We start from the raw sequence: 17803 nt of genomic DNA on the forward strand, positions 1-17803 counted from the left end.
AGACATCTATATGCGTATACCAAAAGAAGAAGTTCCAGTAGTGCAGGAATATTTGGATATATTTCCTGAAGAACTAAGTTCATTACCTCTAGATCGGGAAATAGAATTTATTATAGAGTTACTTCCTGGAACGACACCTATATCAAAAAGATCCTATAGGATGCCAATTAATGAATTGGAAGAATTGAAGAAACAGATAGCTGAGCTACAAGAAAAAGGTTTTATTCGACCAAGTTCTTCACCTTGGGGAGCTCCTGTATTATTCGTAAAGAAGAAAGATGGAAGTTTAAGAATGTGTGTAGACTACCGAGTTCTAAATGAAGTAACTATTAAAAACAAATATCCTCTACCAAGAATTGACGATCTATTTGATCAATTAAAAGGAGCAAGTATATTTTCTAAAATAGATCTTCGATCAGGATATCATCAGTTGAAAATTAGACAAGAGGACATACCAAAGACTGCTTTTGTGATAAGGTATGGATTATATGAGTTTACAGTAATGGCATTTGGATTAACCAACGCCCCTGCTTACTTCATGAATCTTATGAACAAGATATTTATGGAATATCTAGATCAATTTGTGGTTGTATTTATTGATGACATTCTGATATACTCCAAGAATGAGGAAGAACATAAACAACACCTACGATTGGTATTGGAGAAGTTAAGGCAACATCAGTTATATGCCAAATTGAGCAAATGTGAATTTTGGCTAGATCAAGTTGCATTTCTAGGACATATAATAACTAAGGAAGGAGTTGCCGTGGATCCGCAAAAGATTAAAGCAGTAATGGAATGGAAAACACCAACCTCAGTATCTGAGATAAGGAGTTTCTTAGGACTTGCTGGATATTATCGAAGATTTATTAAAGATTTTTCTGCTATTGCAAAACCCATGACTAGATTACTTAAAAAGGACATGAAATTTGAAAGGACACCAGAATGCCAGAGTAGTTTTCAAAGATTGAAACATAAGCTTACTACTACACCAGTATTAATCTTGCCAAACATCCAAAAAGATTTTGAGATCTATTGTGATGCCTCTCGACAAGGATTAGGATGTGTTCTTATGCAAGAAGGTAAAGTAGTAGCTTATGCGTCAAGATAACTAAGACCCCATGAAGATAATTACCCAACTCATGATTTGGAGTTAGCGGCAGTCGTACATGCATTGAAGATTTGGCGACACTATTTAATTGGGAATCATTGTAAGATCTATACCGATCATAAGAGTTTGAAATATATCTTTACCCAGACAGATCTTAATCTTCGGCAAAGAAGATGGTTAGAATTAATTAAGGATTATAATTTGGAAATTCTATACCATCCTGGAAAAGCTAACGTGGTTGATGATGCTTTAAGTCGAAAAGCTTATTGCAATTTACAACAAGAAATAATATCAGAACAATTACAAGCGGAAATGCTTAAACTAAATTTGGGTATTATTAAGTATGGAGAATTAAGCACTTTGGAGTTAAAACCTACCTTGATGGATCAAATAAAAGAATATCATAAAGAAGATTCTGAAATACAAACTTTTAAGGAATGGAAGGTGCATGGAAAGGCTGCAGATATTACCGAAGACTTGGAAGGAATATTATGGTACGGAAATAGGATCATCGTACCACAATCAGGAAACTTAAGGAAGATAATACTAAAGGAAGCACATGATTCACCCTACTCTTTACACCCAGGTAGTACAAAAATGTACCATGATTTGAAAGACTTATACTGGTGGCCCAATATGAAACAACATATTGCAGAATATGTTGCACTATGTCATGTTTGTCAACAAGTTAAAGCAGAACACCAAAAGCCTATAGGATTACTACAGCCTTTACAAATACCTGAGTGGAAATGGGATGAAATAGGAATGGATTTTATCACTGGATTACCTAAAACTTCTACTGGATATGACTCTATATGGGTAATCATTGATAGACTTACAAAGACTGCTCGATTCATTCCTGTAAAAACAACTTATACTGGAGCACAACTTGCAGAACTCTATATGACAAGGATAGTATGTTTACATGGAGTGCCAAAAACAATTATTTCTGATCGCGGTACTCAATTTACTTCACATTTTTGGCAAAAACAACATTATGAATTAGGAAGTTATTTGGATTTCAGTACAACATTTCATCCACAAACCGGAGGACAAACGAAAAGACTGAATCAAACATTAGAAGATATAATAAGAGCCTGTGCTCTAGATTTTGCTGCTAGTTAGGACAAATGTTTACTTACGCAGAATTTTCATCTAACAATAGTTATCAAGCTAGTTTGAAAATGTCACCACATGAAACCTTATATGGAAGAAAATGTCGAACACCACTGATATGGACAGAAACCAAAGAAAGAAGTATATTCGGAACAAACCTTTTAAAGGAAGCCGAAGAAAAAGTTCGACTTATTAGAGACAGACTTAAAGTAGCTCAATCTCAACAAAAGAGTTATGCAGACTCTAGACGGAGAGAGTTAACTTTTGACATTGGTGATTATATTTATTTAAAAGTTTCACCTTTACGAGGGATAAAAAGATTTAAAGTGAAAGGGAAACTAGCCCCTCGTTATATTGGGCCATATCAAATAATTGCTAAACATGGAGAAGTAGCCTATCAATTGGCTTTACCAGATTATTTATCTGATGTACATCCTACATTCCATGTTTCACAATTAAAGAAATGTTTACGTATCCCAGAGGAAGAAATATCAATGAATACTGTGGAACTGAATCAGGATTTAACCTATCCAGAATACCCTATCAGAATTTTGGAAGAAGCACAGAGAACTACTCGTACTAAGACAATAAGAATGTTTAAAATTCAATGGAATCATCATACAGAGGATGAGGCAACCTGGGAACGGGAAGATTATTTACAATTGGAATTCCTGTATCTTTTCGAAGACTCCTAAGCAAATCTCGGGACGAGATTTCTTTAAGGGGGTAGGTTTGTAACATCCTCAAATTTTAAACTAAAATTTGACTGCATCATGTTGGCTTTTGATTAATTTAGTGTGTTTTAAAAATCTATTTGATTTTTAATTGGTTCAAGTATTACTTCTTTAGAACCCTACTAATTTATCCTAACTATTTCTTTTATTCCAAACCTTAGTGAATTTGAGCAATTCTCTCAAATTTCAATTATAGATTATTTCCTTACCTTATCCTAATATTAGTGAGGATTTGCTATAACTCCAAACCCTAGTGAAACCCTACCAAATTCATAGATTAAATTCATTCTTTTCTAGGGAAATATTCAAAATTTCTGAAATTCACTGTTCACCGCACTCAAGGTGCTTGATGAAATGCCCAGCTCAGCTAGAGCAGCCTAATCACTACCCAATTTTGTGCAAAGTCTAGAATTGATCCTAGGGGACCACACCCCACTCAAAATCCGTGGATTTCTTTGCCTCTTCCACCCCTTCACGCGCGCTGCCCGGTCGTCCTACTTTGCCGCGCGCTGTGACGCCGCGCGTCGGCCTCGGGGCAGCTTGCGCGTGCCCGATCGCCTTGGCGCGTCGCTAGCCGTTCGACGCCCTCAGACCGCCGTCGCCGCACCAATCTTGACGACAACAAAGCCGGGATAACGACCGCTGCCAGAAATCGCCGCTCGACGCCGTGCGCTCTCGTCCAAGCCGCCGCCGAGTGCGATTTCGCTTCTACCCAGGATAAATCACGCCAATTCTTGCCGCACGGTTGGATTGAAGATAGACGGTGGTATCCCCTCTCACAATTCAAACCATTCACCCCCGAGTCGGTTGTTTTCACCCTCGTCGCCGCCGCGTGTCGCGTCCGGATTGGCGCCGACACGTCGCCAGCCGATTTCACATGCGGTCAAGCCAATCCTTCGCCGGTAAGTATTCAAACGTGGCCTCCCGCCACTCAAAGTGATCTTGGCCGCCCTCTGGCACAACTGGGCACTTTTGCAATCGGTTTGCACTATCATGCTGCCCTCTGGGCTGCCGACGTGAGCCCGGCAGTGGCCTTCGGAGGCGCTCGTCGGCAAGTATACTCCGTGCCTTGCCAAAGGTCGGCAAGCTATTGGAATCCATCTAGGTACCTCGTAGATTCTTTAGAACCCCTTCCCTAGCCACGTCTAGCTCTCATCGTCCCAATCGCCTTCACGGCCTAACCGTGCCACCGCCGCCCTAGCCGCCAACCCATCCACACATCAAATTAACCCCTCCGCCGCCGCTCACCATCGCCGGAGAACCCTAGCTCCCTCCCCTCCTCGGCCGCAACCACTTTCCCCCTCCATCGCCGCCGCAATTGTCAACCCTAGCGCCGCCGGCCCGATTTGGGGAATGGCCGGAGGTAGATGAAGAGAAGAGAGAGAGAGAGACTGACTGGTGGGACCCGCCTTTTATTTGATTTTCAAACTTTAGAAGCCCATATCTTCTAAAATATAGATCCAATTCCAGTGAAACTTGGACCAATATTGTTCTAAAATCATTCTCTGTCTTTTGAGCCCATTTTTTCTATTTTTGCATTTTATTTTATTTTCCTTATTTTTGGATTTTATTTAAACTCTTTTTGAATTTAAATTTTATATGTCTAACCCTAGGTCTTGAGGATTCTCCTGACTCAATAGATAATAGTAATCAATCTCAGGACAACGAGCAAGGCAAGTTACCATATACCTTTTGATCATTTGAGCCTATATTTTATAAATTATTTATTTATAGCCTTCTATTCAATATTCTATTTTTCTATGCATAAATCAATCATAATAACCCAGATAATTTAGTACTGCTTACTTTGCTTACAATCTGGTTAAAATACCTTATACTTAGATTGGGATAGTACGTAAGATTTGGTTGATTTCCGGGTGGCTAGTACTGTCTCGATCGATATAAGTTTTACCAGGTACTTATGTCGAACGAACGGGTACGACCGCAGTTTCTAGAATGGGGACAGACCTAGTTATTATGTTAATTAGCAATATGGCACCTCTGTATAGTGGTTCTTATTTTTAAGTCCTCGTGCAGGAGGCAACTATAGCCACAAAGGGCAATTTACACCATTACCTTGTACATGTAATTGGTTTGTTGAGCTCAAATATATTTATGGTATATTTCTAAACCCTGATCGAGATGACGTGGTGTCATACGATCAGTTCCCCTTAAATACCTCGGGAACGCCAGAACTCCTCTTACTGCTGCTAACATTACGTTCAGAGCATATGAGGATATAAGTTCATGGAACAGGTGTCACAATTGTTAATAACCTAATACTGGGCCATGACTAAAGCTGATGATTATCAGCAAGTCGTGGACTGCGTGTAAAGCGTACATCTGCTGCAGTAGAATATCTTTGAAACTATTTGAATAGCTGTACTCATGGAATTGAGTACCGGGACTCATATGGTACCCTGGTTAGAAATCTAAAGTCTATATGTTTTATAAGTTCTTGCTATAACTCTTCTAGATTGTTTATTACTGCTTTTTGCAAAGAACCCTACTATATACTAATGCATAACATATTTCCATGATAACTTGCTGAGTATTGCGAATACTCATCCTTGCTCTTATAACCCCTTTTACAGATCTGGGTCAAGAGGAGGACCCTTATGACTATTACTACAATGACCCCGATAATTTAGAAAACCCCTAAAGGTTATACCTTCCTAGTCAGAATGTATTAGAACTTCCGCTGTGTAATATTAGTACTTATGTTTAATTAGGTAAGTACCTACCCTTGTAAAACCCCTAGTAATGTAAACTTTAACGTATGCAATGAAGAACCAGTTATATTGTATGTATCAAAATTTACTGATCTAGGGATTGATACATTAATCTCAGTCGGATCTAAGTTATTAGTTTCGAGTTCCGACATTTTTTTTGTCCCAATACTGAGTTAGTGGCCTTTGACAGCAAGAATAATATATTGTCGTAGCCAATTTATCTATTCGCACTTTTTCCCAATACCAAATCTGTAAGCATTTGTACATAAGATATTGAGTATTGGTATGAAAATATGTTCATGTCAATTTTGTAAACAAACTCAATTTGTGCATTGTTTTGAAACGAACCTGTAAGAGGCATACGTTCCCCTCAATGTTTGTTTTCTTCTCTCTAAATTTTAATATGCATTTCAGTAACTGATTCAGGGTTAGACTAGACCAGTTTAGTTCCCTCATTTTGTCAATGTCGTCGACAAGATTGAGATATTCCGAGCGCACATATCTTTGAGTTGTAGGACATATGAAGGATCCAATTGAGAAAATAATAAATCTTCGAATGAAGTGGTCATCGTAGCTCGAGGAGTTGATTATTGCTTCCCATAATGCTTGTAAAGTAATTATTGTTTGTCCTTCCTTTTTGTACAGGTTGAACAATTCATGATTATTGATTTTTGGTGCCTCAAATATCTCATCTCCTTTTGATGGCAGTCCAAGCAAACAATCGATATCATCGAGTGTCATTGTTACGAAGGTACCATTAATATTGAAGGCTTTCTTCTCCTTGTCGTAGCTTCTTGTAATCTCATTGCACAAGTTTCGGTCAATATGTATTTTGTTAATCTTTAGCAAGTTGCCAAGACCTGAATCCTCGATAGCTTCCTTTTGATGTGGACTTAGATGGAGTATTACCTCGTACATGGCATGTGGGGAGCAAACTAGAGTTCCCTGATTAACCGAAAAGAGAATAAGAGTTTAGTCCATGTGAAAATTTATGCAATTGCACATATATACAGCAGCCATGAAACCTAATGGTGCACTGTATTGCACATCATAAGGTACTATCACACACACACTATATCCGATTATACAATACATGCTCCTAGACTCCTATTTGTTTATCTGATTGCACATTACGAGGATATGGAGCCTGTGAATTTATGTGATGTTTGTGCAAGATATCTGAGGAAGAACATCACTGCATAATTGCTTATAGAAAATAGAGGCATCACGGTGTATAAATTGTTCTTGGCTACTTTGTATTTTTACATTTGTTAATCAGAAAGTAGTGATTCGTGAGAAAAGACTTTTGTACAGATCACCATGACATCATAGCATGGTCTATGAAATTTTGTTTTTACCTAAGAACTCATATAGACTGCACTACAAAAATAAGTCACATTGACTGTTCTACTTTTGTAATAGAAATTTTTCTAAGCTAATCACACTATGGTTAGTAACAAATAATTAAGAAGGCAGAACGAAGCATAGATCGTTGGGATATGGACTTTCAGGATTGAACATCTCAGATTGAAGAATCCTACCATGTAGCACTGTTAGTTTGCAGTAGCAGCAGATTATGTTTCCTGTTGGTCTTAAATTTTTTTTCAAGTTTACCTTCACCATGTATATAGCAGTTGCATAAGAATTTTATTTTTCTGCTCATTCATGCATGCTTTCAACGATGCTGGATAGATTTTCAAAGTGAGCAGTACAAGTTTAACTCTATGCTATGGAAATACATAGCACACAGTCCTGCGCATTACATTAGAAGTTTTTCACACTGAAAATTCTATAGTTCGACATGGTTGGGTTTATAGCAAACGTAGTGATTCAGATGATATTTCACTACCATGATAAATGTAGTTTCTGTACTATGAAAACTTTTTCTTTGCAATATGGTGGGTTAATCCAGGTTTGTTGGAAACAGAACCTCTTCTTGAATCCTATATATCTATACAATTGATCCCCACTAAGTGCAATAAATTATATTTTCCTGTTTTGTGGTGCAGCCACGTCATCTACATTATCTCACAGCGTTGGATCAAAGTTGAAGGGATATTAGATCAATTCATCCCTTCAGTTGAAGATGAGTCCGTTGGATTCTAGCAGTACAAGGCCAATCATCGGATGATCAGATGTGCCTTCTCGGCTTCTCCATGTCCCGCATCCCTGTCCATTGAGTTCCCAGTCCCCACCTGTTTTCATGCATGATTGGTGACCTGCTTCAGGTAATTAATGGATACAAAAGTACAAACTGACGTAGTAGGCTACTTGAAGAACCTCTGAATCTCTGATCCTGGCCTTATCCAGTGATATGCGCCGGGAATCGATCCTATTCAGAGCTTCTCCAGTTTAGAGGTCTTCGTGATTGTTCAATCCGATTTCAATCTATTTTGACAACAGGTATCTGGTTCGAGTGATCTACCTACGTAGCCGCTTCTCTTCCCTAATGACATGATTATTTTATATCCTGTTTTTCTATCTTAAAGTTGCAAATTTCATTTGCTTTCTTTCCCCTATGAGAATTCGGTTCAGTGTATAAGAAATTAGTTCTCCATTCCCTATTAAGAAGGTTGTTTCTGAATAATTGGGGCCTGTAATTTTTTTCATTTTCTTCGCCATAATACCATCAAGTGATTTTAGGATGAAATCGCATCAACTGATTTGGTCCACCGCTTGCCATTTGCAGTGATGCCTGGAATTCGATTACCCCCTGCTACATCCTCTATACAGTTGCTCCAGAGACTAGCCAGAGCTCGAGCTCAAAAGAGGCACGCAGTTTAATCAGGAAAGAGACTATGTTCGTAAATAATCTAATCATATCTGCTATACTTATCATAGTACCTCAGACCTATTGTAATTTTTGCTTGAGGAGTCTTAAGATTTCCAGTAGTGATGTATACAAGAGCTGAGAGTGAAAATTTTATGTAAAAAGACGTACCCGTTTTTTCTTCTGTTGGCTTGTGCCCGTCATCGCTGGATCATAGTGTTTTCGTTTGCTCCTCATCGGGGGCTCGTAATTTGGCCTGATGTTGTAAAGAAACTGAAAACTGTCTCATCTATCCACACACACATACACACACACACACATATATATATATATATATATATATATATATATATATGCGCGCGCGCGTTACGCCTAGAATAAGCTCGGTACAGAATAATAGGAGATCAATATGTTAGACGTTTATTAGCTATTCTAAATCCGCGGCTACGAAAAACAGAAAATTCGGCAGAAAAAATAACAGATAATTCGGTAAAAGAAAGAACAGATAATTCGGCAGAAAAAAATATAAGCTTAATTCGGCAGAAAAAAATAACATATAATTCAGCAGAAAAAAATTCGGTAAGACTACGGAAATTCTGTTAGACTTCTATTACCTAATCTCGGCCGTGATCGGTGCTGTTTGTAAAACCCTCGTGTATTTAAAACAGAATAATAGGAGATCGTTAATATAACACAGGAAGTTCTATAAGTTCCGACAAGATTTTAAACCCGTTGTTTTAGGACATCATTTTTATTTGTCCAAAATAATCCGTTGCGCTATAATATACGAGCGATCGACCGGAAAACCATGTTTTTTTTAAAAGCGACCCGGTCCGGACGGTCGGTGACTTAATTTTTTATTTGTCTAAAATAATCCGTTGTGCTATAATATACGTGCGATTGACCGAAAAACCATATTTTTTTTAAAAAAAAGCGACCCAGTCCGCTTAAATTTTTTATTTATCCAAAATAATCCCTTCGCTTTATTCTATGTGCGGTCGACCAGAAATTGTGTTTTTTAAAATCGACCCGGTCCGAACCAACTCAAGTAGAAGTGAAAAACCATGATTTTGGATCATGCAGGTAGATATATCGATAGAAAATGGAACAACGAAAATATTGGAGCGATCAAGTTGTGCACGTTCACATGTTTATCCGGCCGATTGTACCGGCAACAGTACAAATAGAGATGGATTCCAGGAAAGTAGCTATCTGTTATTATGCTTTTCTTGTTGTCGCTAGATTAGATACAGTCATGAAACCTGCCGATCGCCAGGAGTCTCCGGGTGAAGACGTCGGCAGCGACGCACCCGACTGGGGATTCTTCAGCGCCGTGGTCGACGGCCAGAAATTTTTTTGAAGGATGATACCACTTGCACCGATTCAGATGACCCTGTCGTTACGGGTGTTATCGATGCTTTCTGATCTCCACCGATTCTTCAAAGAACTGTAGTAGTTTGCTCACATTCCTGTTTTCATATATGTTTCTTTTTCTATAATTCTCATTGTGTACTCCAATTTTATTTTGGTAGATAGTCTGCACATCTGTGTCCATATTTTTCATCATAAACTTGCCAATTTTATAACATTGCCAATCCATGTACTAAAAATTAGATTCTAGTTACACTAAGCACGCACGTGTGTTTTTTATCCACCGTATTAGCACAAATTGATATTTACACAGTGACAATATAAAGCAAATAATTGTGATTGTTTTTTTAGTATGTGATTTTGCATACGAAAATAAATGAATGTTTATTTTGTGATTTTGTATATGAATAATAAATGAATGTTTTTATTTGTTCAGGTCTCTGGTTTGCAAACACAAATTTTGCTTTCACTGGGGAACCTTTCTAGCCAATTTTGTGAAACACAAAAGATGTTGATAACGATGGTCCATGATAACGCTAAATTTCTGGAAAATATTAATAATAGAATGACAAACGTTGAACACAATCAACAACTACAATTACAGCAAGTCACGGTACATTTTCTGAAGATTTATGTTTGTTTTTTCCTCAAGGTAAAATGCTTTTACACAGATCATTCTATTGTGCAGGATTTAACTCATGGAGAACAACATTTTCCAAGGAAAAGATACATCAAGGTAGAGTATCCTACCATTATAGGAAAGAGGGTTCGAGGAGTCAATGGTAGGGCCGTTGTAAGTAACAAGAAGTTTGATTGTTACAAAAGATGTTTAGTAGATGATAAGGACGACTTCGATTTTGTTTGCACTACGGAGGAAAGACACATTATGTTGCGTATATTATCTGCAAAGCCTACTGAGAAGATCATCCATATTAATGATGTCGTTTTGACGAAGGCCGATTTTGAATGTCTTGTACAGGCTTATCCATATGACCATTACGAAAAAAACATTAGCACAAAGGTAAGCCTATGCACTATTTTTGATAAAGTTATTGCAAATTTGTCACTAAGTAATGCTTCATAACTTGCATTGTGGATGCAGATCATTAATGTGTTTGTCAAGCATTTTGGACAAACTAGATCAATTAAACGACATAAACATATTTACCAGGCCTACCTAGAGAACCCATCAGTTGTGCCAATGCTTATCAACTATGGCTATTATGATGGTGTCGAGCTAGGAAACACAAATCAAAATATGTACAAATCCGCTGCAGTCAACTATGTGAATAATGATATGGTAAAACCATGACTTACAAATTTTAATTAATCTTATTATTTAACTATTTTGTAACTTCTATTGGTTTGACATAAAGATTTTCCTACCAATAAGAACTTCAATAGGCTGTTGGTACCTCGGAGTTCTGGACTGTATCAGAAAGGAGGTGTGTGTCCTTGACTCAATCGACACAACTGAAGATGACTTGAAAGAACTTAAGTTTCTGGTACTTTTTCCCAGAAAGTATTAACATTTTCAATGCAACCAAGTTTGCAGTATATTGATTATTACATATTTATTTCATGTAGATGAAAGGCATCCGCAAATGTGTCCGACTTGTCCTCGATGAGAAAATTGTAGAGAACCCTAGGTGGGAAGATTACAATGTTCCAACTTGGAAAATCAGGATAAGATTCACTTGCCTAGCAAAAAGGGCAGGTATATGATATGTACAACCCAGTGAGCTGACTTTGTCTTTAATATTTATTTGAGAATAAATTTACATCTACTCGTACAGGACATCCAGTGGGCTGTACATAATCAAGTTCATGGAGTTATGGACGGGAGATTCGCTAAGCAAACAATTTTATCAGGTATATATGTTGTACAGTTAGCGCTGAAGCCTTCCTCTTTATTTCATTTAAAACTAATCATATTCTTGTCAAATACACAGGAAGACATAGATAACTACAGGAGAAAACTTGCAGCAATCTTGTACATGTCTCCGTCGAACAAGCTTCAAAACAATATCGTTCTACCTCAAACGGAAATGTTAATGATGGACAAACTACGATGGCAGGCGTATGATTGAATAAGATTTTTTTAGGGTTTTGATAACTTCAGTTCATTCAAGATGTATTGTCCATGTCAGAATTTCATGCTGACTAATAATAATTGAGCAATTGTGTTCGATTATTTATTGTGATATACTGCTATATTTTTTTCCTGAAATGCATTGCACTGTTTTGGCTTGGTGCTGTTCAAGCAGTACTGTATTTACTGTACCGAAAGCAAACTATTCTGTATTTACTGTATCAACTACTGGCGTGGCACTAGTTGATAAAAATTTATTTAATGATACTCTATTTGGATATTTATTAAATGGAACTCTATTTGGTTATTCACATCTCAGATGCCTTTTGTTCAGTGCACAAAAACTGCATCATCTGGACTAAAAAGGTTGCCTTCCATCTGGACTAAAAATGTTGCCACTAAAAATATTGCCAATGAAGTTGCTCAGGTAATATTCCTAGGGCATGTGCCCGGTAGAAAATAACCATGTATATTTTTTAATATACTAGATTCAAGGTATCACATATCATTGTTGTCGCCTGTGAAAAATGTCTTGATCTGGCTCTTAAATATGTTGAGTGCTGTTTGAAGGTAAATATTCCTGAAAGGATTACTGTAATATGTGGGGTACTTTGCTTAAAGAATAAGTGTTGCTTCAAGTAAAAATCAGCACAATCAGCACTTTGAGCAGAATGAGCCGCACAGCAACAGCATCTATTTAAGCAGCAGCAGTACAGTTTTAGCAGCAGCAATTTCAGCAGCAACAGCAGTACAGTTTCAGCAGCAGCAGCAGCATTCCAGTTTGAGCAGCGGCATTACAGTTCAGTTTCATTCCAGCAACAGCAGCTCAGTTTCATTCCAGCAACAACAGAGCAGTTCCAGCAGCAGCACAATTTCCAGCAGTAGCAGTACCACAAAATGAAGTCACCATTCTAATATTTAAAAAGGCAACTAAATTTATTTGTTCATTACACTCCTTTAATAATAAATAAGCAGCAATGAACTCATGCATTTGCTCTGAAACAATGCTCTATATATGCTGTCTTATGCCCTGAATTCTTCAGTCTTTCAGTTTCAGAGTGTAATGCAGATGCAGAGATGCCATATTCAGGAAGACAGGTGCATTGCCTGCAGAGAGTTCAGAAGTGAGTCCAGGAGGGAAAAAAAATGTCCCGCATCAACTAATTAGCTCTCCCAGTAAATAAATTGAACATATGGATTTACCCTAGAGTGAATGAATTTTTCCTTATCAAATTTAAATTCCATATTGATATCATATTGCCCAGTACAGTAAAGTGGTCAACAAGCAGCAGTCCCAAATGCAATGTTAATAGAAGGTATAAGTTCAGTACAGTGAAAAGGAAAATGCAGAGCAGAACATCCTCTGACTAATAATGCCAAAAGGAGCCCCATCCCCCATGACTAATAATGCCAAAAGGAGCCCCATCCCCCATCTAGTTTTACAGAAAGCCGAATTACTATCAACAACCATTTCTTAACTGCTAAACAATTACTATGTTCCAAAAAACATAGTCAGTACTATTCGATGTGTGCATAATATAGGAGAGAATAATGACAGATGACAGTTAGAAAAAAGAGTTTACTATGCAATTGTTGATACCTATCTGGTTTTCATTGAATTCAAAACCAAGGGAAATTGATGAACATACCTTGTGTTATAATTTCATTGAGAAGCTAGAAAAGCATCTGAACCCTGTACATGAATCAAGAGTTTAAGTTTAACTAAAGACAGTTTCCAGGATTATACATGACCACTAAGGTTCATTATTTTAGACGTGTGGAAGACACCTTCACATACTGCCAAATGATCAACAATCATCAGCCTGAAAGGCTTAAACAGACATCACAGGAGGTGTCACAAATGGTGTTTATGAAGTTGTTTAGTTGATTAATTATCAGTTCAGAAGTCAGAACAATTATTAGTTCATAATGCGATCATACTAAAACAATCTTGCCGCTAGGTGTTGGATACAATCTTCATAGTTGGTTGGAGAAAATAATGATTTTAACAGGTTATAAGGCAGTCAGCTTCATACATCACTTCTAGGTATCTTTTAAAAAAATATTACTATTCAGATGACAATACAAGAATATCTATTTGTGCGTAAAACTACATGAATAGTTTCATGTCTAAATTTAGCCAAATTAAATGGAGCCGAAAATCACCTTTCAGGCTTTCGCACTGTTGAAGACAAGTCCCACATGTGGGCATTATGGATAACAAAAAAATGCCTGCATAAACAAACAATTTATCAGTAAGGTGCTTTCGATTTTTTGTCATTAACGTGACAAATTGAAGAGATGCTTCAATTTGTATATGTACGATTAATGTTAAACACGGTATGAAAGCCACATATACAACCACCATGAAAAATTAGCTTAATAACTCTAAACAAAACTCAGCAGTAAAGAAACTTCCATTTTATCAAGTGGGAGTTTTCTCTCAACTTCCAGGGATTTCTATGAGCAGAAAAAACTGCTACCTATGAACCAGGAACAATAATGATTCAACAAAAACTGTCTAAGAAAGTTTATTTCACAACATTTCTAATCCAAAAGCAAGCACCAGGGCAAACACTTAATATGCACATCTTGAGAAAAGATTAAATTAATCCAATAAAAGAACAATGCCATTAATACAAAAGATACAAAGTTTGTGAGCCAACAATAACCTTATTGGTTATTTGTGTGCAATGTCTCACGGAATGGCCTTCATCTCTTCGACGGAGGTCCTTTTGCCCTAATATCATCAGGATCAAGGACTCTCTTCTCTAATGGCTAGTTACTAGACGAAAAGTGAGTTGGCATAGGACCAAAATCTCCGGCCACGATGTTCTCATGGGATGATGATCCTTTATCCAAAAACCCCTTTAAGAAATCCATCACCTTTTCTGTCTGCTCAGGGTTCCTAGCGGCCTCAAAGAAAGCATCATTACCCAGATTTCGGAGGCTACAATAACGAACCATGTGTTCAGACCATACATTAGGATCGGTATTCCTGTCTGACCTAAATGTCGCCTTTGCTCCCATTGTCCACCTATCCACGACACAAAAATGAGGGATGGTGTCAAAACCAAGGAACTTGAGTACAACAAAAATGTGTGAGCAAGGGATGTCTTCGCACTCCATCTTCCGACAGTGACATTCCACACCTTTCAATGCCTGGCCTTTAAAAGTAACCCTCACTTCATCCCACACCTCATTATCATCCTTCAAACCAACAACATACAGTGACGAACCATCTTGATTAGTCCCACTGATGACTTCAAGTCCAGCAATTAGCCGTATCTGTGCACGGACTTTCTTGAACATGACTGTTGTGTATATACGGGCAGCGTCTTTCTCCAATGGGTCGGTGTCTATTCTACAAAAAGGGACCGAATTGGTAGACTTAATGTCCAACTGGGCCTCCTTCTTACGCAGACGTTGTATGCACAACTTAACATGTTTGACTAAACACATTAGTGACATGTTTCTCTTCATAAGGGTGTGAAGCTTTGAGTTCAATGACTCACTACATTGGTTGCTGCGCATACCCAACAAGTATTTCCCATCTGTATAGGCAGCTGCCCACTTCTCCCTTAGTCGGTACATCAGAGCGATCCATTGTCCATTTCCTGTGCCTCCATTCTCCTTAAAATCAGCCCACCGTCTCTCAAACTCCTCCTCATCCATACTCTCATAAATTAATTTTCTTAGCTCATCGAGTTTTGGCTTTCGTAGGTGACGACTCATATTCTCCTCTATATACCAAGTACACAATCTATGGTAAGCACCCGGCATTACCTTACTGATAGCCTTCGCCATTGCTAGGTCGCCATCGGTAATTAATGATTTTGGATGCACTTGACGCATTGCCTCCAAAAAAGTCTCAAGGGGCCAACAGTAAGAGTTGACAGACTCATTGGATAGAATTCCGTACCCAAAACTTGTTGTACTTCTATGGTGGTTAACTCCTATTTAAAAGGAATGAAAGGAAGATTGTACTTGTTCACACGGTAAGTGCTATCGAAAATGACACCACCACCAAAAGCAGCATAGTCTAAACGTGATTCAGCATCTGCCCAAAACACATTACTAAGACGCCCTTCCTCATCCGTGGTGTATTTGAAGAAAAATTGTGGATTTTCTTCTTGCTTCCTTGTTAGATATTGCAACACATCTTCAGCATCACAAAACTTGATATTCTTCATCTCGTACCGAGTAAAGAAATTATAAAGGTCCTTCATCACAAAACCAACCTCGCCCGACTCATCGTGGTTATTCTCCATAACCTCCATGATTTGAAAGGGCCTAAGGCCACTCATGCGAAGCTCGACCGCTTGGGCTTTTTTAGAATCACTCATCACACGATGAACTCCTAAAAAAGCAACATGGTCAGGATTTGCAAGTTCGTGCGTATGTTGGTTATCAAACTCCTTAACAAACCACACCCTCTTCTCCTCGTTCCGCTCAATCTCAAGCTTAGCTAAGCAACCACAGCGGGTCAGGGCCCGTGGCTCCCTTTTCTGGTCTGTCCTCTCAAAGTGCTTTAACTCCCTGTACCCTTCACATGAGCATACGAATTGCCTCCATATAATCTCACCGTCTTCCGCTTCAAGTTGTTTTTCCTCACGCTGAAACCCTTCCCCTTTGCATAGTCTAAATAGAATCTGTAACCTTCCTCCTCGCTTGAAAAAACCATGGTACCCATCATTTTATACTCTTCCTGATCCTCTAGGCTCACATAGCTCGAAGTCATTATGTCAAACCTCACCTACAGAAAAGTACAAAAAAACAAACAGAACAAGCACCCAAATATATGCTTAGGTCGTTTATACCTCATAAGTACAAAAAAACAGTACAACCATCAACTGCATAAATTCATTGGCACTCTAAACTATTGAACAATTACTACAGTTCCCCCACAATGGCGGCAAATTTTGTATGTACGATAAAAGAACTAAGGCATGCACTAATAAATTAATTCAATGTAGTACTAGTAGTACTGATGAACTAGCTGGAAATGCTGGATGCTTTAACCAGTTGACAAGGCAAGCATTTGGTAGAAAAGATCAAAGATCAATTGCACAAGATATGATTTAACTTGCCACCTTTGCTGAGGTTTTATGCTGGACTTATATCAGTAACACATCAATTTCTGCAAACTGTTTTGAGTGGAATTTCAAGTGACAGGTGTATTTCATTTGCAGCTCAAGACCAAAATTATTGTTCAGTTTTCTTTCAAAAAAAATTATTGTTCAGTTTCATCGTTCATGCTTACAACTCAATATACAAAATCGATTTAATAAATCTCCTATTCAATTTAACATCCGCAAATGTAGATTCTCTAGTATAGTTACAAGCTAGTATACACAGCTATTTACAAGCAAGTATATGCATTTATAGAGGAAAAATTCAGACAAGTTCACCTCTGAGGAGAGGAAGGGGAACAGAAAGTCAGGTGGGGAGGGGTGGACACCTGAGGATTTCGCCGCGCCGAGCCACTGGCAGTGCCGCCGCCTGCCGGTGCTTGCGTCGGACAGATGCGCCGCACCGCGCCACCGGCCGCGACGCCACCTGCCGGGAGGAATAGCCACCGGCCGCGCCGCCGACTGCCGGTGCCTGCCTCTGACCTGATGCCATGCATGGTAGGAAGACAGCGGAGGAGGCAAGGGTGCTGAATTGGGAGGAGACGCCAATGGCGCCAGAGGTGGAGAGGGCGGGGCCGATGGACGTCGACGGAGGGGGCGGGGGAGATGTACGGGGACGGAGGGAGCGGAGAAGGCGGCGAGGGAGGCAGACAAGGCGGCGACGGCGGGGGATACGGATGGCAACGGAGGGGGTGGACAAGGCAGCGAGGCCGGGGGAAGAATAGCGAGGTGACGGAGTCGGACC

The sequence above is a fragment of the Oryza sativa genome, chromosome 3, assembly GCF_034140825.1.
Source record: "Oryza sativa Japonica Group chromosome 3, ASM3414082v1".
Taxonomy (NCBI): Eukaryota; Viridiplantae; Streptophyta; class Magnoliopsida; order Poales; family Poaceae; genus Oryza; species Oryza sativa.